At 47.4% G+C, this 19,926-nt stretch overlaps 1 protein-coding gene across 6 annotated transcripts in view; it reads left to right on the top strand.

The window, feature by feature from the left end:
- The window catches only part of ANK1 (ankyrin 1), a 69,473-nt gene that overhangs the window by 1,011 nt on the left and 48,536 nt on the right, over positions 1 to 19,926 (top strand). The window lies entirely within an intron of this gene.

Below are 19,926 nucleotides of genomic sequence, written 5' to 3'. Positions count from 1 at the left end.
AGGCAGTGAGGAGAGAGGTGAAACCAAGGGTAATCAAGGATATATGTGAGAGGAGGTTGCAATACAGGGATGTCTTAGGTGGGCTTCTCGTCTGCCTTTAGCAAAAGACTTGGAGACTTCCATGTGCCCCCTCTGAGCAAGAGCCTCACAGCAGAGCTCTGCTGCTTGGAGCATCTCAATAGCTATGCCCTGAGAGTCCTGAGAAGAGTCTTGCTGAGATGCTGGGGACAGGCACCACTAACCAGCCTTCGGGCCTTTATTCTTCTTGCCACACTGTTGGACAACTGCCGGTTCAGGCTGTCTGGGCTAGTCCTGGACACTGGAATTCCTAGATTTCATTCATCCCTGTTTCTGGTGAAGGCTCACTCCGTGAGTCTTTGAGAAAACCATCCCTTCTGCTCGCCCCCCCCCCCCAAGAAGCACAGTGCGCATGTGTCTTGGTGATGGGTTGGTAGATCCAAAGATACCTGCAAAGTGTCTGGACTTCCTCATGTGGAAGGTACTAGAGAGGGCACCTTCTCGCCAGCTCCTTGTGAGACACCCGACTTGCACTTGCTGCCAAGACACACTATGACGCAAGCGACGGAGCTGGAGAAGCACACCCGAATACACCCAAAGGGGTCTGCTTCCCTGGGATGGGATAGACCTTGCAGCGATAAACAAGCCTTTTGTAGTATACTATTTGGGATTGTCTCAGCACGGGGAGCACGGGGCAAGGTCTCCTTGCAGAAATCAGCAGGGCCCTGGCGTGCTGAGGAGGAGTTAATCTTCACCTTCCTGAGTGGCGAATCCAGGCAACGCGCTGGCAGGGGAGGCCTGCCTGCCTCCCAGCTCAGTGACTATGGTCAGGGTGGGGCAGAGCCCCTGTTCACGCTCCTGTTCCTCTTGGGACTAAAGCTGGTGTAATGTTTGCTTTTCTTAATACCAGGCCATCTGACCAGGGCAGCACAGGAGGGGTGGGTGTCTGCAGAGAGCAGCTAATCAGGGGGAGATCAGTGGACACAGTCAGGACAGATGTGAAGCCTGCAGACAGCAGCTAGGAAGTTGGGTGTGGGGTCTTTCAGCTGCCATGCCAACGTGTCAAAGGCTGCCTCCTTCAGTGATAACTGCTTACTGCGTGCAGGCCCAAGGCTTTTCCCTGCAGGGCCCCTTTTACTCGAGGCTGACAGAGCAGCTTGTCTCTTACGTTGCCAGAGGGCTGTAAAGGGGTTCTGGTGTGAAGAACCACCAAACCAGGAGATCTTGCTACTGGGCCAGCTCTCTCTTCTTATCCCCTGCCCCCAAAGCCTGAGTGTCTCTACTGGTAGTGGTTTATTGTACAAGTCTCCTTGGGGCCAAGCTGAGGTCTACTGCAATGTGTTGGAGTTTCTCATTGTGTTTTGCTGCAACAGTTGTGGGGGTTTAATCTGTGCTAGCCTGGGTGTCAGTGCCCTGTGAGTCTGCATGGGACTTGTGTCATGTCATGCAAAAGGCCTCTCTTTCAAAGGGATCCTGCACTGGCCACTGGAATGGACTGAAACCACTGTTGTGTCACTGGGTCCTTCTGCTCCTGCGCCTGTGCCTGCCTGTTGTCTGTTGCTTCATATACAGATATAGGTTCTTTTGAGCAGAGGCTGTTTATTTGCTCTGTGTTTGTACAGTGCAGCGTATCAGTGTCTTGATTTATGACTGAGCCCACCATGCACCACTGCAATGCAAGTTATTAGTAGAGGGGTAACCTATGATCCAAGGAAGTGCTAGCATGACACGATGCAGTGGAGATGGCCAGAGGAAGGAGATGAACAAGGCCCCAGAACAAGTTGCTTCTCATCTCATGCAAGCTGATGTTACGTCTTGGGGCATGAGAGCTTTGTATCCTTTAGCGTTTCCAGCCATTTTTGTGTGGTTGTGTGTGTCCCATGAACTGCACAGTTAAATCCTGCAAGAACCTTGTCTCCTGTGATACCTGGAGGCAGTGAGTTCTGTTATTTAATGCTGTGTTGCCCAAAACCCTTCTCCTTGGACCATGATTATATCTGTTGCTTTTTAGTTTCCATGGCAATTTCTTGGCTTTTGTATTAAGTGCATGTAACGAGAACCTGATTGACCTTGTACTGCCCATTTTCGTGTTGTACACCTCTCATTTGTCTCTCAGCACAGGGACAGTCCAGGTGTATAACCTTGTCACTCCTCCAGTATTCCCCGCCCCCAACCTTTGTAACTCAGACGATAAGAGTTGATGTTTCATTTGACAGGGGCTGCATCAAGGATTTAAGGAATGGTATCTTGTCACTCACCCTTGCTCTCTGTGCAGCTTGGCCACACTTGTGTTTTGGGCCAAGCTGTCCATTAAACAGCCAGACATGTCCTGAAGATTGCTCCTGCTCTGTGGTCTCTGCAGCATGGCTGGAGGTTGCCTCAGTCTGAGGAAGACCCCAGGGAGCAAGCTTTCAATTCATTCCCATATTTAGTGCAAGTGCTGAAATGTGAGGAATTGTGAGGTCTAGCATAATGTGTTGGTGGCTTCTGAGGGTGCCCTGCAGACAGGCAGGTGTGACAGAGAGCAGCCCGTGAGCAAAGGAGGGTGTGAATTGAATAATAGAAGTTCACTGCCATTAGAGAATTTGCCAAGCATCATCTGGGTTGCTTTCTTGCTATTCCTGCCACACTATCCTAGCTTCAAATCTCTGTGCATTTTGCTTAGATGACCAGTTCACAGAGGACCAGAGCCACTCAATGACAGCTGCTGGGCTGCATGTGGAGTCGCTGATGTGGCCAGCTGCACTGACAGGCAAGTGGTGACCGACAGTGGCAATATCTGTGCTTTGGATGCAGCTATCTGTCTTTTTTTTGCGGTTCTGGAAGGTAGTGATGGTCAAGAACTCTTCCTTCCTTTCACTGCAGGTATGCTGTGGTCAGGCTACCTCGAGAGGCAGAAAGTTCTCACTTGGAAGTCACACAGAGCACTTAAAAGATACAGTCCTGCCTTCTGCAGGATTAGGGGGGAGCAGCACAACACATTCTGAGAATGTGATGTTTTGACGCAATTTATGAGGCAGGTCTGTAACTTGTTATGTGAACACACTGTTATAGAGTCCTTTTTGAGTTGCATGTGGCTTGTTGTTGTGGTTATATATTAAAGGTAAAAAATGGACAAAATCCCTTTCCAGGAATTCTGAAAGCATTAGCAGAGCTCACCAAACGGGTTGTTAGAAAGTGCCCAAAATGTCTAACCCCCAAACTGGGGCCCAAAGTACTTGGCTCACCCTTTGTTTCAAACATGCATCTACAAGCAACTTGTAGCTGTACCAAATGCCCCCAAGATAGGTTGCTAGTGCCTGCAGTGCCTTGCCACCTGACAAGCTTTGACTGAGACTAATAAATAAAAAAAAGTTAATACTTTATGAAAATAATTCTTCCTATTGAAGTATACTTATTCTGGTACCAAATTCAGCCAAACATCCAGTCAAGCATGAAGAGGGGTAGAGACCTCCATCTGAGGAGTACGAAGAGGCAGATACCAGCTATGCTCCTCTGTTGGCAAGTGGGCATGCGGGATTCATGGAGCAGGACACTGGAACCTCTAAAACATCTATGACAAGAGTGCTATGCAGCAAATAAGATCGACAGCACTTCAGTAATTATTCATCAATGCTAATAATGTCCAGAGAACTCCTCAACTGCACGTGTGAGAGCATGTGCAGTCTGTGTGCAGCATAACTGTGGCTACTGGATTAAATAACAATCTAACCAAAAGCTCAGAAGGAAATTCCTATGATAATTGCTATCAATGTTTAAATGATAAATTATTAGTATGAAAGATGTGATACATCTCAGTACATTCAGAGTAAGTTTTGCTTGGGCATCTAAAGAATAGAGGACAAGGCTGCCTGAATTTACTTTTTTTTTCCTTCTTTTTTTTGTGGGGGTGGGGGAAAGGGGGGATAATGAGGAACAAACCGCTTTTCTCTTTCCTGTCTAGTTTCTTTGTCTCGCAAGTGTCCAAGGGTAAGACAGTCTCTTGTTATGGATTTGTAGAGCATGTCACACAATGCAGTCTTGAATGGTAGAAGAAAATGATTTCTAATAAGAAACTCTCTGCATAAATCTCCTTGCCTTTTTTCTAGTTGTCCATTTCCTGGAAACAGCACACAGACCAGTTTGGGGGTTCATGACTCTCCACAGTATAGGCTGGCATCCATGCTTGGTGCAGTGTTTCTTCTGCACACTGCAGCAGGAAATATTTTAGTACTCACTATTACACACTGAAATACATCCCAGCAGGAGAGGCTGGGAGGGTGCTTCAGAGAAGGGAGACAAGAAATTTGTTAGACAGGGTTTGAAATAAGTGGGAAAGAGAGAGAGAGGTGTTTCCATTTGGCAGGAGCTGTGGCAGAGAAAGCTCTTCCACTGGCTAGAATGAAATGATGGGAGAGGGCAAAGGGAGCACAGAGGATTGAATTGGCCCCCTTTGTATTCTCAAGCGTGGTTAAGGAATAAATGTGAACATAACCAGCCGACATCAACTGTCAGGAGAAACTCCAAGCTGAGGTGTGTGAGGTCAGTTGCGAGACAGGCTAGATCCTCGATGGGCAGCTCTGAGAAGATTGAGGTGACATGGAGGATGCTAATGAGAATGCTTTTGCATGAAAGAAATTTTGCATGCTTAGGAAGGGAAATGCGGGAAGTAGAACAAGTCAGGTAGGGTTTGGAATAACAGTCACAAGCTCAATCAGACAGAGGAGCAATTACAGATGATTCCGTAGTAGGACAATCGAACGGTCACATAGGGTGACAGGCTTGTACTTGCTGTGTGACAAGCAAAAGAGCTCACTCACCTGCTGTTCACTGATGAGCTGTATCAGGGTGGAACTTAAGTCCAAGCTTAGGATCCCTGAGATGGAAAATCCAGACACCTCTGTCAGAATTATGCAATAAGCACATGAGAAACTGGGGTGAGAAATCGCTCCTGGAGTGCTGCCAAGGAGAAGCCACTGGGGCTATTCTCTCTGCTTGCCTGCCATCCTTTCCAAGGGCTGTCACTAAGCAGCAGCCTTCAGCTTGCACTGGGTTTAGAGGGGCTGCAGAGAAGAGGGTGATGGACAGAAGGAGGGCAAAGGATTTCAGCAGACCTGGGCTGCAGCCAGCTCAGAACATCCCCAGGATAACTGGACTGGAGCGCCATTGTGCACTCCTCCCATGGATGTCTGGCCTGGTACAGTTGCTGGATTGGGCTACCTGGATTCTTGCATTCAGTGGCAATAGATCCTGCCAAAGATGTGACATGGCTGTCAGCCACCCAGGGCTTCACTGGCTGCTGGGAGTTGTGTTGGTATCCAACCCACAAGCTGGAGCTTATCAGCAAAGAGAAAGGACCATGCCACCTGCAGAGTCTCAGAGCACAAAGCTGCTTTGTCTCCTTTCTCTGCCTGCTCCTAGGGCAACAGCTCCAGCTGCAACTTCCATTGTCTCCCACTGCAAGTTTTGTTGGCTCCATCAGCCAAAACTCCTCCTGCCTCTCCTTGCATTGCAAGAGCAATGACTATGCAGGCACCTTCCCTGAGAAGTTAACCAGCTTGTGGTATGGCACAGCATTGAAGAAGGCACCTTTAGGACCATGTGAGATCAGCACTAGGTGAGGCCATGAGGACACCAGATGCTCCAGCCAGGCTCCAGCTATTGGCAGCAGCTCTTTGCAGCCAGGTTTGGGTGTCTGGACTCCAGTACTCTCTGTCTGAGGCACTTTTTCTGCAAAGGAATTGGTATCCTGCCTGGAACATGATGCTACTGTGCAGTGGCAGGGAGAAAGGGCATGGGATATCAGGAAAGCCAAAGTCTTTGAGACTCAAGGAAGCCCTAGCTTTTACCACTCTGGACATAACCAGAGGGACAGTGTAAACAATGGGCTCAATCGTTAGCTATCTAGCTATTATGTAGGCTTTCAAAAGGATTTTGCAAATCAGAGGGCCATCTTAAATTTTTCTGTGAGTGGTGTGTGTGCTAGGTTCAAAGCAGCAGTACAGTGTTGAATATTTTCTGCTGTAAATGTGCAGTGTGTAAAGCTGCTAAGGTGTTTTGTATACACAGCTGCTGGCAAATTGGGGCAAAGCATGAGCTCCTTTACAGGTGATCCGGTGCACTAAGGGATGGAGCAATTGTGGAGGATTTGCACCCCACCTCTGCCCAGTGTGCCAACGTGGAACTGCTTTGTGTGACTACAAGGTAACTGTGACCCTCCAAGCTCTGTCAAGGTTGTTGGAGAAGCAAGTCCCATCAGGATTTGGGGAGGATTACGTCAGCTGGCTGCACTGTCAGGAGATTCAGACCTCTGATTCATAGAAGCTTAATAAATATTTAGTTTTTGCTTTAGGCTGGGTTGGGAAGTAGAGAGGCTGTGTGTGACGATGACTTCCTCTGATGCTGTTTATCTGACCTGCCACTGGAGTCCTGTATAAATGGAAATGCTGTCAGGATTTAAAAAAAATCAGTGCTACGCTGTATTGTACTGCTCTGCTGTCTGAGGCGTATAAAGGGGGAATTTTTCTCACAACCCACTAAGGTTTCCACTCCATCTCTCTCTGTGTCTCTCTGGTACGGAGTCAGCAGGAGGAAGAGGCTGTTTCAAACTTACCTTTGACTAAACTCTGTCCCATTTCACTCGCCGCTGCTCACAATCACCCTCTAGCATTTTTCTATTAGGTTGCCATGCAGCATGCACTGGTTACAATGGGAGCATCTGTGCTCCCAGCATTTGTATTTTCTTGCCAGTGTTTGCATTAAGTATGGGGGAGGGATGGCAGAGGACAGTGCACGGCATATTTGTGTACAGGAAGGAAAATGGCAATGCAGAAATTATACTGATCTCAATGTTCCTTCACAGTGGGGAGGTTACAGGAGTATCTGGCTGAGGATGGTTTGTTGCAATGGGCACAGACCAAGAGCTCTCTCAAAATGGCCCAGTTAGAAAATCAGAACATTTATGTGATAGCAGTTCTTCTCTGGTGTTTACTTTTTTCTTCTTTCACTGTCTGCATTGCCCTTTGCAAGATGTGGTGCCAAGAGAGCCTAGTCGCTCAGATAATGTGAGCTAATATATAACGAACCGTGTTTGGCTTGGGAAGTCCATCCTTTTCCCAGTAAATAGTTGTCCACAAATACTAAAGTCAGTTGTAAGTGAAGAACAGCTTGTACAGTACTTAGCTAGCAAGGCATTTTAGAGCCTGTGCCTGCATCCTTTCCTGACATTTCCAGGCAGGAGAGAAATGCAGCACCATGATGGGAGTGGGAGTGGCTGGTGGGCAGAACACAAGCACAATACAGGCATCTGGATGTGAGGGATGTCAGGTCAGAGCAGACCTGCTGCTGCAGGGACTCGCTGATGGGGGAGGAGGCACTGAGGGGAAGCTGGTGCCATTCTGCACTGCTGCTCTGCAGGCTCTTAAATTATTCAGGTAATAATGCCATCTATATGTGCTTGGTGAGCCTACCAGTTATCAAGGTACTGGAATGAGGTGAGCATCATTTGAAAACTTGTAGCATTCAGAAATCTGTTTTGGGAGCAAGTTCTTTCAAACTGTGCCCTATCCTCAGCACCTGGTCCCTTGGCCAAGGTGTATGCCCAAGCAGGGCACTTGCTGTGTACAGGGAGTGAGCCCTGTCTAGAGCAAGCGCCTTTAGGAGGATAAGAAGCAAAGGACAGTGCCCTTTTTTGAAAGTCCTGTGCTTGACAGCCTATGGGGCTCAGTTTACTCGCAATAGGAAGCCGCCTGTAGTGTGCTGAAGCTGAGGTACAGCAAGCTAGATCTCAGCTCAAAGGAAAGCAGCTTTACAGAGTGCTAAAATTAGAAGTTCAGTCTGAATTATGCCGATTTGTTTTAATTGTCTAAGTATGTCAAGGTTCTTAAGAAAGGTACCCTCTCTGTACTGGTCTGGAAAGGTGCAGCATCACTGGGGGTGTGATAGAAGGATGGGTCAAGGATTGCAGAGATTTCTTTGTTCCTTGCCCTATTTAGATCTCTCTAGCAGTCCTCACCTCCAGCTCTCAAAATGCCATGAGGGTAGATGGGCAGCCTCCTGGGTGCACGGAAGTTCCTGACACCTTCTCTCTATAAGGGGACTGCTCAGTATGGCAGAACCATCTGAAAATTCACATTTCCTTTCACAGCTGAACTATGTCATGTTTTGAGCCACAATGCTGCAAACGGTAGCAAAATTCAAGCTCCCTTCCCATTTGCAAACCAAATTTTGCTGACTGGGTGAAACATTAAGCCAGAGCCTTACGTTTCTGTGTAGGGGCTGCAAAGGTAGGGAACTATGTTGAATCTACAGCTTCAAAATGTTGCAGCCTCAGTGAAAAATCTACAGCAGAAACAAAGCAGCAGGTATTCACCGAAGTGTCTTGGTAGGCAGAGGGAGAGAATGCAGCAGCAGGAGAGCATTTACAAAACAGATGAGGTTTCTATATTTATACAGAGATGAGGAAAGAAGGAGAGAGTGTGCGTGCACGTGCGTGTTTGTGTGTGTGCATGTGTGCACGTGCGTCCAGGTCACTGAGAAGACTCCTATTTAAGCAAAAAGATACTGCAGCAAGACAGCAAGCAGAAATGAAGGCTATGGTCCTTCACTGCACTGTGGTGACAGGACTTTTCAGGGCTTGTAGGGTACATTCACGTGCATATGTTGGACCTTTTAAATAGGAAATGCAGAGACTAGAGTGCTGAAACCCTTTGCACAGTATAAACTATGTTAGATTTTTAACTAATCTGATGGTCTCTGCAAAGGAATAATAAATATTTTCACCTTTTTACAGTGTCATTTGTCCAGAAAACTAAGGGTCCCAGATACTCTGCAGGAAATGCATAGTGTATTCAGAGTCCATTTAGTTCTATCATGATGCCATGCCTGGAATGGGGAGCATTGTGTCTTTCCCAGGACTTGCTGATTACAGCACAAAGCAAAGAATAAGATAAATGCTATGAGAATGTGCTGTTTTGGTTGGTGAGACAGACAGGTGTGGGGTGAGCTAAGGACAGTTTCAGCTTTAACAGCGTACTTCCTGACTTGCACAAAGCATGTCTGAACACAGGAAAGATACTGCCCCTTTCTGTGGATGCCCCCATGAGCACTGTGCAGATATCTGACTGCTGGCCATGGGCAGCAAAGACACTGACCTATCAGTGTGACTGCTCCATCTAGACCTCATTCGAATTTTACCCCCATGTTATCTGGCACTTTCATGGACCCTGAGGTAGTACAGATGCCCAGCATCCTAATGCACTGGATGTGATGTAGTCCGAGAGTCTGTCATCTATTTTAAGGGACATACTGGGAAAGAGAAGAGAATAGTGTCTGTGCTGTCACTGCACAGGGACTAAGCTGTCTGCTCAGCTCTCTGATTGACTGAACCAGCCTGTGGTCACACAGGGTCTCAGAGCCTTGCTTTGAGCGAGTGTTGTGGGAAAAGCTGTACTACGCTTTCCAAGCATTTGACTCTTCCATCTCCAAACATGCTGCTATTAAACTCAATGTCTTCTCAGGTACTTCAGCAGCTTGCTCTCCTTCCTCTGTCCCCTCTGCAGGCACTGCCTCTCAGGCCTGAGGGCTGTGTCCCAGCATGCATACATTGCTCTGCTTGGAAAAACCGTTCTGCTGAGCAATAGATGCTAGTTTCTTCCATAGCCCAGCTTTAAGTTGTCATTTACAGGTTAGCTGTTGTGAATGGCACTCGGAGACCTTGGAATCTGTTCTGCAAATTCAGAGGGTCCTGGGCAATTTCATAAGGTATGTACCATCAACCTGCTAGCTCTTCTTGTCTAGCAGCCTTCTGGGTAAAGTGCTGGTGAGGTTCTTGTGGTGAGGTTGTCACGCTGTTTCCTGGAGTATGCCTTGGCCGTGCTGCTGGAGGTGCTATAGTCTGCTCTGCTGCGTGCCTGGTCTCTCTGACTTAGGATTTTGCAAAGAAAGAGATTCTTGTGCTGGTGCTTTGGATGCACATTGAACGTGATTGGCTTTGCTGTTGGAACTGGAGAATCCAAAACAAGCCAGTCCCTTTCACTCCATTGTTCTCTATAATCTTTTAAAACCAAAGTTAAGCTGGTGTTATCAGCATGTGGAAAGATTCAGAAACTACCAGCCTTTTTAACACCTCCTATTAGTTGGCTGGGAGAAGCACAATCTCAACATGCAACATACCAAAACTGTGAAAATACATTGCAACACAAGGCAAATTCTTACAAGTCAGTTGTTCCTCTTTTTGCAGGTGTCACGCAAGCTGTAGTGATGAAGCAGAGAAATGGCTGCTTTGGTCTGTACCTTGGGCTTCCACTGGATAGCATCTGTCAGAGCTTTAGGCAGAGATGAGATGCCAACCAAGCTCTTTCCTCCATTCATCTGAATGGGGAGGGGAGAGAGTAAAAGGGATCTTCCTTTGGTCTGCCTGAGAATCAGCTGTACTCTGTTGATGACTGAAGTGTGAACTTTTACCGTGTGCTGTAATTATCTGCACACCTCTTCCTTTTCTAGGTTCTTACTTTGCTATTTGAATCAATAACGTTCTACTATAAATTATTTCCATGGATTTGGTTATAGGAGTAAATAGTGTGTTCTTAAATAAGATGCTAATAATCCAGTGTCCCTGACTTGTGAGTCTCTGCATGGAGTTTCTCTTGGTTTGGGGTGTTGTTTTTTTTTTCTTTTTCTTTCTTTTTCTTCCGTTCCTTCCCCTCTTTCTTTCCTCCCTCCATTTGCCTTGTGGTGGATGAAAGTACTCAAGCTGGCAGTGGACATGGGGAGTGGAGTGTGGGGTGGTGGTGTGCTAGAGAGTTATCAGAAAGGGAAAACTTACCTAATTGGCTTTTGATGTTGGACTTGCTTTTACTGCAGTGGGGAGTGTTATGGTTCTGCCTCCCATCTTTAATGCTGAAACAGAAGTTGTATCTGTGGGCCACTGTCTCTGGCATGGGGGTATTTCAGCTCTAGGAGATGCCTGTGTGGGGTCTGTATTTGGCCTGCAGGCTATAATTTTCTAAGCTTTTTCATTCTTCAGCTCTTTTTCTGGCAGAATCATCTCAGCTCACAGTGACAGTAGATTTGGTCCAAGCAAGAATTGCTCAGCAGAGCATGGCATGGCAGCTCTCTTTACACGCAGCTTGGACGTACCACCGCACTGATGCATAGCAACATGCTCCTGTTAAAAAGCAACATGACGGTCAGCAGGCTGACCCCCTTTCTGTGAGTGCTGGGAAAAATGCTTCCTGTCAAGCCCGCTGTCAAATGATTGCGGAGCTGAGATTGCAGTAAGAGGAGCTGCAGGATCACAGGACAAAAGTATAAAATATCTGCTTGTCCATCAGTACTGTATCAGCAAAACTCCTCAAAACTTGTGATCTTATCCCCGCCAATGGTGAGATATGCCTCTCGGACCTGCCAGAAGAGTTCTCCAAGGCCAGCAGCAGCTCAGTAGGGCATAGACAAGATCACTCTCTCTCCATCCGAAATGTGAGGCAGCAGCATTCACTGTCTCCTGACCACATTTCAGCAGGGATCAGCAGCACCTTTCTATGGGGCCTCTCAACACACTACATGGCACCAGCAGTAGCAGAGGGGTCACGTGAGGGACGTTTATGCTGCCTTTCTTGTACTGCCACAGACACTGTGGGTAAATTGCAGATATTTGGGCAGAGTAGCTGGCATCTTTCACTCATTCACTTTCCTTTAAAGTCATGCTTTAGAGCTAAAAGTACTGTGAGGACACTTGGAGCAAGCCGATCCAGAGTCTCTGCTTACAGCTGCAATAGTGAACCAACTTCCTCATGAAGCTTGGAGATAAGGTCCATTCACTGGGAAGGGGCACTGCATATTGGGAGTTTTAGTCTGAACAGACTTCGTCTCTGCAGAGGTGGTGTTTTTTGTCCATTTTGCTAGAAATAAATGCAGCATTGCACACAGAGGAACAGAATGGAGGGTGCCCCATAATAACATAAGAACGTGTAGTTTGTTCTTGAAAGAAAGAATCTATTGTAACATACTGGGGAAAAAAAAAGAGCTTAGCAGAGGAGGAAGCTTCAGAGTTTCCTTTATTGTTCTTATGAGATTTTGGGGGGGAAAAAAAAACCCCAAAGCAAGTAACGTGCTTTTTGTCCTCTTTCTGGAGCTGCAGCCACTGCAGTTAGCTCCCCAGCTAACTGCTGTTTACTGCCGAGCTTTGCCAGCAGGTTACTGGGATAATGCTAGGCTTGTTCAATGATGAAAAGTGCCTGGAAAATATGCATCTGTCATTTTTACGTTTAAATTAAAAGAGGTACATGACACGCCAGTAATGTGATTGAGAGCTGCCAGGAAACAACAGAGATTCAAGGAATCTCTTTGGGTGCCCAGCCATGAAAATAAGGACCTAATTTTGGCTATGTTTTCAAAGACCAGCATGAACAAACATGCATTCAAACATGTTGTTTGGAGGAGGATGTGCCTCTGAAGAGGCACTAAGGGTTGCAAAGAGGTAGGAGAACAGACTACAATGCTGGAGGTTCCAGCAGGCCCACATTCCAAAACACAGTCAGCAGGTAATGCAGCAAAGCAGCTGTAATGAAACCAGCGTGCTCTCATGTCTCTGCCACAATGGGCATCCTGGCCAGAGGTTTCTCAACCTCTACCTGCTGGCAGGTGAAAGTGGGTCCTCTTTTCTTTTGAAAAGAACTTGAGGAAGCCAAAAGAGGAAATAATTAATAGGATTTTCTTTACTGTTTAATTCCATTCACAGGCCTGCACAGCCAGAGTATTCACTGTAAAGCAGGTATACTCCAAGAAGTTAAAAGGAGGAAATCTAAAGGTTTTAGGTTGAACTACCTTTGTGAGCCTGGTATTCAGCATCCTCTATAGTTGCTGTGAAAGATCCTGTGATGCTTTTCCCAAGAAAGTGTGTGTTTGTGTGTGTGTGCGCATATGTGCGCATGTGCATGTGTGTGAATTGACTCCTCTGTTCAGCCAAAATCTTTCTCAGGTAATTGCATTCTGCTTCCTTCAAGTCCTTTGTTTCTCCAGTTGCGTGAGTTCTCTGTAGCATTTTTGTGGTCTGCTGAAGGCTGCCTCCTCTTACTCTGGGTATGGGAACACTAGTTTAGCGAGAGGGAGAATGAATATAGGGGAAACTTGCAATTGTGGAGTAGGCTGAGTCTTGAAATGAAAGTGGTGGAAATGGCAGAGCGCAGCACATGGATGTTTTCTCTGTCAGAGACTACTTCAGGTTTCTGTGTTTCATATTGTAAAGCAAATTCTGTCAGAAGTCTAGCATAAAACCCCCTCAAATGTTTCAAATCTTCCTCTGTGCCCTCACATTTCGGAGCTTCTTGATTGTATTGAACCACCCTAACCCGGTAGCTCAGTAAGGGCACATGGTATGCAGGGGTCAGCGTCTAGCACTTCCTGGCACTGACAGCATTGTTTTTTTGCAAAGCCTCAGGGAATCCTAGTGCTAAATGCTACAAGAGTATTCCTCTTTGAAGGTAAGCAATTGCGCAGTCCTTCTGAGCTTGGAGGTATCCTTGCAATGCAGGGGATCTCTGAGAGCTGCTGGAGAGGGGATCAAACAGCCTGCTCTTCCTGTGGTTTACACAGCCTGTTTGTCATTTGGAATTACTTCCTCCTCCTCCGCCTCGATGCAATGGGAGATGGGGACAGTATTATGCTGCATGTTACTTGGCTCTGCTGGCTTTTCTGTGGCCTGTAACAGCCCTTCCTGATTCCCCATTAACTGCTCTGTGGCTGGCACTCTTGTGGTGCTCACCTCCCAGCACTTGCTGCCAGCGCAGATAACCTGGAGTAACAGCATCTTATTTTTGAATCATTGGGGGGGGAAGGGGAATTTTTTATTAATAACCCAAATTACCCCATGAAACAGCAGCTTGTCTGATGTTAAATATTAAACTCCACTAAGTGGGTGAGCCAGAGCACAGAAACAACAGCATGCTGGTAATGACTTGCTGTGGCAGGAGATGGCAGCGGTGCCTGCCAGTGTGCATTAATCCTTGCTCCTTGGAGACTCTTCCATCTTCAGGGCAGTCAGGTGCTCCTCCACGCAGCTCCCCAGCTCCTGAATGGCATTTTGCATGCTTTAAACAGATCAGCATATCAAAGGCTGGTGGATCCTCTCTCTGGCGTTGCCATGGCAGCAGCAGCTGAGAGGATTTGGATGTTTCTGGGATGGGACTGTGTGGCTGGGTGTGTTGGGGCAGAGCAGGGCTGCTCTCCACACACCACCATCCGGTGTCATCATGGACACGAGCATGCCTGGTGCTGCCAGTGGCATGTGGATCTCTTGCTGTGTAATGGGACGGTCTGCCCCAGTTTAGGAGTGCTGTGATGCAGACCTCTGCATCTGAACCGCTCACCTCAGCTCCCTCTAGTCTGGGAGAGAAGGAGGGAGTCCTTCCCATGCTGCACCGCACGTGGAAGTAGGTCAGCTGAATTATACCCTTAGAAGTGCTTGTTTCTCTCCACTGGCTCTCAAGGGAGCCGAGACAGCAAGCCCTGCTTCAAGTGTTGATTCTGTAGGTGCCTAACACTGTTACGGTGAGCCAGCCCTTGGGATGTCTGCCTCGGGTGCCTCTTCTGTCCCCTGCAGCTCCGCTGGATGCAGTGGATTTCAGGAGTGAATACAAAGCTGAGCTTTAAACACTGTGAAAATATGACATTGGTCTGGCTGGGCAGCATGGTACAGCAGCATGATCAAGGGGTCTGCTGCTGGCCCTCACTATTAGTCTGTCAAGCTGTGTTTCCTTGGCAAAATGCCCTATTCTCCTTATTGTGTGCTCTGAAATTGCCCCTGGGAATTCAGTGCTGTTTGCGAACATTTCTCTTTTGGGTGATCCTGGCATCTCCAGCCAATGTCTGCTGAGGGGGCAGGCACATGTGTGACTTACTCTGACATGCACATAGCACATGTCCTTTGGGGGTGTTGTGGTGGGCACTCAGGAACAGCTGGGTAGTTTGATGAAGGGAAGCAGGTAATTTTGAGCATCCTGCCTGCTCCTTGTGCTGCCACAGCGTAGACATCCAACTGTCAGTCTTGTGGCCTCAGTGCTGTTGGCCACTGCAGATTAAAGGAGATGATGAGGTGGTAGTAATATGCTGTACCACGGCTTGTGGTGAGTGTGGCAAACTGTCAAGTTTCTATGCAATTGCCTGACTTGCAAACTCATCTACAACGAAAGGTGCTTTCTATTTTCATTGCCTCCATGTACGCAGAATTAACTTCTTTGCTTCCCCAAGGCTAGGCTAGGCTAGACTCCCTAATGGGGCTGGGGACCCAGTGCTTTTACAGGCAGAGGCATTCCAACAGATGTATCTATTTTCTTTGTAATATCTCTGAAATTACGCTCTCGAAGTGGAAGGTATCCCTGCCCATGGCAGGGGGGTTGGAACTAGATGATCTTTAAGGTCCCTTCCAACCCAAACCATTCTATGATTCTATAGTAAGTGCAAAAAAGTGCACTTCTGTTGCCCATCTCTGAGAATCAGGTAAAGTTCCTGTCTCCAGAGGGCTTCCATAGCACTAGCTGTGGCCTATAAAACAGGCTTGTCTTAGGGCATGATTGGGCTTTTGCAACAGCAATTTCTTGCAGAAGGTCTAACTGAGGGTCTGGGGTATGTCTGGTCTGTGTGTGTGGGTCCACTCTCAGGAGCTACTTATTGCAGCATGTCACAGTATTTTCCCAGACTGTATTTACATTGTCACAGTTCTGACCTGCGCCTGCAGGTGCAAGACCAAGGAGCTGGGGTGCACATCAGTGAAGTAGGAAGGCAGGCAAAAGGATGTTGTTGACAGGAGTGGAGCAAAGACCGTGAAAGTCATGATAATAAATTCAATTTTCTCTCTGTGCATTTACCCTGAAGTAACTCTGAGCTGATTTTGCTGCCAGGCTGCAGGAGACCTGTGGGAGAACAAAACCTGACTTGTTCTGTAGCAGGGATTCATAGGAGCACTTTGGGGTTCTCCACTGCTGCCTGGGTGGTAACTTGCCAGTCCTGCCTGGTCCTGCTCTGCAATGCAGAATTGGATGCTGGACTGAGAGCAAGAACTGTCATCCACTGCTGACATGCACAAGTTTTCCAGAGTTTAGATCAGGGTAAGCTGATCCAGGAACCACTATTATCTGGTCCCATTTTTGCTCCCTTTCACTTCCACCTGTGCTTTAGTTCCCTGTCTCTAAAATCATAGAATCATGGAATCACAGAATGGTTTGGGTTGGAAGGAACATTTAAAGATCATCTAGTCCAACCCCCCTGCCGTGGGTAGGAACATCTTTACTAGATCAGTTTGCTCAAAGCCCTGTCCAGCCTGACCTTGAACGCTTCCAGTGATGGGGCATCCACAATCTCTCTGGGCAAAATGGGGGTAGCTGAGTGAATATATTCAGACTGTACTACTCTACTGGCTCAGGAGCAGATTAAAATGTGAGAGAGTGTGTGATGTCCTTCCTCGCCACCCTCCATTGAGGCATCCTTCATTTACACGTAGTGCTGGGGTGACTCTCCGCAAGGGTTACAATCTGATGCCAGGCCAGTGGGTTTCAGCGCGTTCTGGAAGGATGGGCAAAGCACGGGGACCGGCTCCTGCCAGCCCTGAGAGCAGCCTGCTCCCCATTGCTGTGCTGACAATATCTCACAACTGGGAGAGCAGTGAAGGGGAATGAACAGGTGTCTTCAGGCTACCTCCTGTGTGCTGCTGTGTCCTTGCTGCTACCCCGCATCCTGCTGGGTAGGCAAGCCTAACGCACTTACTGGAGCAGTTGGAAGGGCCTCAGTACAGCAGTGCTGATAACTCTGGGAAGCTGGCTTAGCCTCTGTAGATGCTGAATTAGACTTGCTGAATGTCTCAGCCGGAGGAAATTTCAAGCAAGCATGACTCCAAGAGCCAAGCCTGCTGTCCTGAACTCCCCACAGCAAGGAGACTTCAGGACATGTCCTGGTCTGTCTGATGCATGATCTCTTTGCAATGAACTGCAAAAGGTCTGAATCTTGCCTGGGGTAGCAATGGGGGATGTGGACAAAGGCAGTGTGCCCGGAAATCTGAAAGCTTGTTCCCATCTCTGTATGTATGCTTTTATAGGCACATTAGGCTGCAGGGCAAGTGTGAACACCAAGCAGGCTGCCTTGGGAAAGGCCACAGAGGGGCTCGCTTTGCAGAGGCCTGTTTGACTCCTTGGTTAAGAAGGGTTATGTGAGTTTCTGCGTGATGCGTAAGTACGCATGTTGTTGGGATTCCTCCAACTTCTCATCATTGTTGTGCCTTTTTCTGAACTTGACCCCTGGCCCCTTTTGGAGGTCAGATATGCAGTCCCTGTACCACGAGGTCCTTGCCGTATCGGGCTCACAGCATCCATCTCTTGTTCAGAGAGCTCTTTCCTGATGTTGGTGATCCCTGACCTTTTCCTCTGAAGTAAAACACGGAATTTCTTCTCTGTTTCATGTTGCTGTCTGGGCTGAGCCTGCAAATGGCCCCACTATACTGCTGGTGAGTTCAAAAGCATTTGCCTGATGTTGCAGGAAAAAAGGTTGCTGTTCCAGAAGCCCAGAGCTTGTTTTCCAGCATTTGGATGACATTTGAAGAAGAGAACAGTAAATCATTTGCTAAATGAGCTATGGGAAGAGTCTCCCCTATTTTCTTTGGCCTTAGTGCCGTGTCCTAAGTGTCCCCACACTGTGGTGCTGCATTTTTACAGTACATGTTGGGGAAGGAATGGTGAGGACTGGGTTAGAGAAACAGTGGTAAGAGATACTGTTTGTGTGGGAGCTCTGTGACTTCTAAACAAGAGTTGCCTAAGTGAGGCTCATAGGGTAGGTAGGTTTGTGGGAGAGATTTTGGAAAAGACCTCTGTGGCATGGGGAAGTTAGCACTGGTGTGGGTACCTAAGTGCTGCAGCACAGAGGTTCAGCTTTCCTGGTGTAGCGTCTTATGTTATCCTGAGAAGCAGATAAATGAGCCATGGTGAAGCTGTTGCAAATGTATCAGGGCTGGTTCATGGCTGCTATGTTGCAGAGTGCACAGTTGATGTGTCCAGTGATAGGACAGTTTTGTCTGTACCTGTGCTGTAGTGATGGTGACTGCTAAAAGCTTTGTCCTGCTGGGAGATTTCAAGTTGCAGGTGTCTGGTGGGCACCTTTAAGAGCAGAGCTGGAGAGAGTATGATTTGTTCAGCTCCCATTCTCCAGAAAAGGATTCGTCTAGGCTGTGAAGAGGAGGAGTTGCACTGGTGTTTTGCAGGTGGCAAGGAAAGTTCATTTTCAGCAGCAAACACCCCCACATCTCCTGTATGGTAGCTGACAGAGCTTTGAGGGGCAGGTTCCAGGAAGGCTTTGTTCCCAAATTTTTTGCTGCTGAGGCTGGGGAAAGTGCTGATACTGCAGACATTCAGTGAAAAAGGTCCACTGGGAAAAATAAAATACTTGATCTCCTTCAATTTTAGAACAATAGTGAGACTCCCATTAGCTCTGCTAGGTCAGTGGAGCTGTATCCTCACTCCTATTCTGCAGAATTGCTCACTTTCCAAAGTAGCGTATGAGAGTATTTCTGGGACTCTGGGACTCTGCTCCTCTCATCCAGAGGCATCTTATGTAATTGAATTAGACCTTAGGAAAAGCTACTGTGCGATGAAATCATCCTAAATGCTGATCAGCGAGAGCAGGGCTGTGGGCATACCACAGAAATGTTCACATCTTTTCTGAATCATTCATTAATTACCCTTAAATGGAACTCATGGGTTTCAAGTGGATTTTCTGCAGATCTGCCAAACTATTCTTCAGAGCATTGCAGTAACTGGAGAAAGGTGCAGGCTGTTGTACTGTGAGAGGGATGGTTACAGTAGCGTGGACTGTTGTTCTTGCTGTAATGTTCATATCAGGTTGTCCAGGCATGCCAAGGGTGCTCAAGAAATAAATTAATCAATGGTATCCGGAAGAGCTAATCATGACGAAAAGTTGCATGTAGTCATCGGAATATGGATGGATATGCATCCAAGAAAGCATTTGGCTCCTCTGCTTGTTCAGCAAGGTGATGAACAAAGGCACAGGCTTCCAAGGTCTTAGATGTCTGTATGGGATTGGACTCTGGGAAGGAGTAGGAATGTGCAGTTGCACTCGAGACCTCAGGGCATTAACTCTTCCATTCAGAAGGCTTGGATTAAGCCTTCAGGAAGAGCAAGGATAGCATGATTGAGAGGCTGGAAATGTGTTGCAGAGCTGCTCTCTGCAAACAATTGCATCTTTGGGTCCTGTTAATATTGCAGTATTTGTTATGCTGGTCAGTGTGCCTTGCTGTCATGTCATGCACAGTCACTCAGGAGTTGGATTACTGCTCTGAGTGGATTTCTTGGTGGAGAGAAGCAGCTTAGTCAGCTGTTCCACCCTAGCAGAAACTGCCTTTCTCTGAGCCAAACACTGCAGGTAGCTGTATGTGTGCCTTGCCCACTGCGACACAGCTGACACCTACTCCTGCTGATTGCAAGGTGTGTAATCAGTAGGTGTATGGCACTGACCATGAAAATTTCTCTGACTGCTTCCTTCATTTGCAACATCCTGTGGTGGTTTAAAACATGGCCTTGAGCTCAGATAGTTACATATAAAGTGCTTCAATTATAGTCTGGGAAACAGTAAAAACCCAATGTTTTTCCACCTTCATCCCTCTCAAAAGTCTCATTAAGTTGGACTTCATTCTGTTCAAGTATTAATCGCATCTGGGTAAAAACAACCACACACATGGCAATGCTTCTGCTCAATAGTAAAGCATGCAAATAGCACTGGAAGGAAGATAATGGGAGATGGGGACCCTGTCCCAGACTTCTGTCTTGTAGGGGCCAAGACACAATCTGCAGCTTTTATTTTCTGTATCTCTGGCTGTGGAGGGCCTGTCCTTGGCACTCTGTCTCTTCCACAAGCAGAAGCAGTATTCAGGTC

The sequence above is a fragment of the Calonectris borealis genome, chromosome 27, assembly GCF_964195595.1.
Source record: "Calonectris borealis chromosome 27, bCalBor7.hap1.2, whole genome shotgun sequence".
In the NCBI taxonomy this organism is placed as follows: Eukaryota; Metazoa; Chordata; class Aves; order Procellariiformes; family Procellariidae; genus Calonectris; species Calonectris borealis.
The sequence above is the reverse complement of the archived record's forward strand: the minus strand, read 5'-3'. Positions and strand labels throughout refer to the sequence as shown.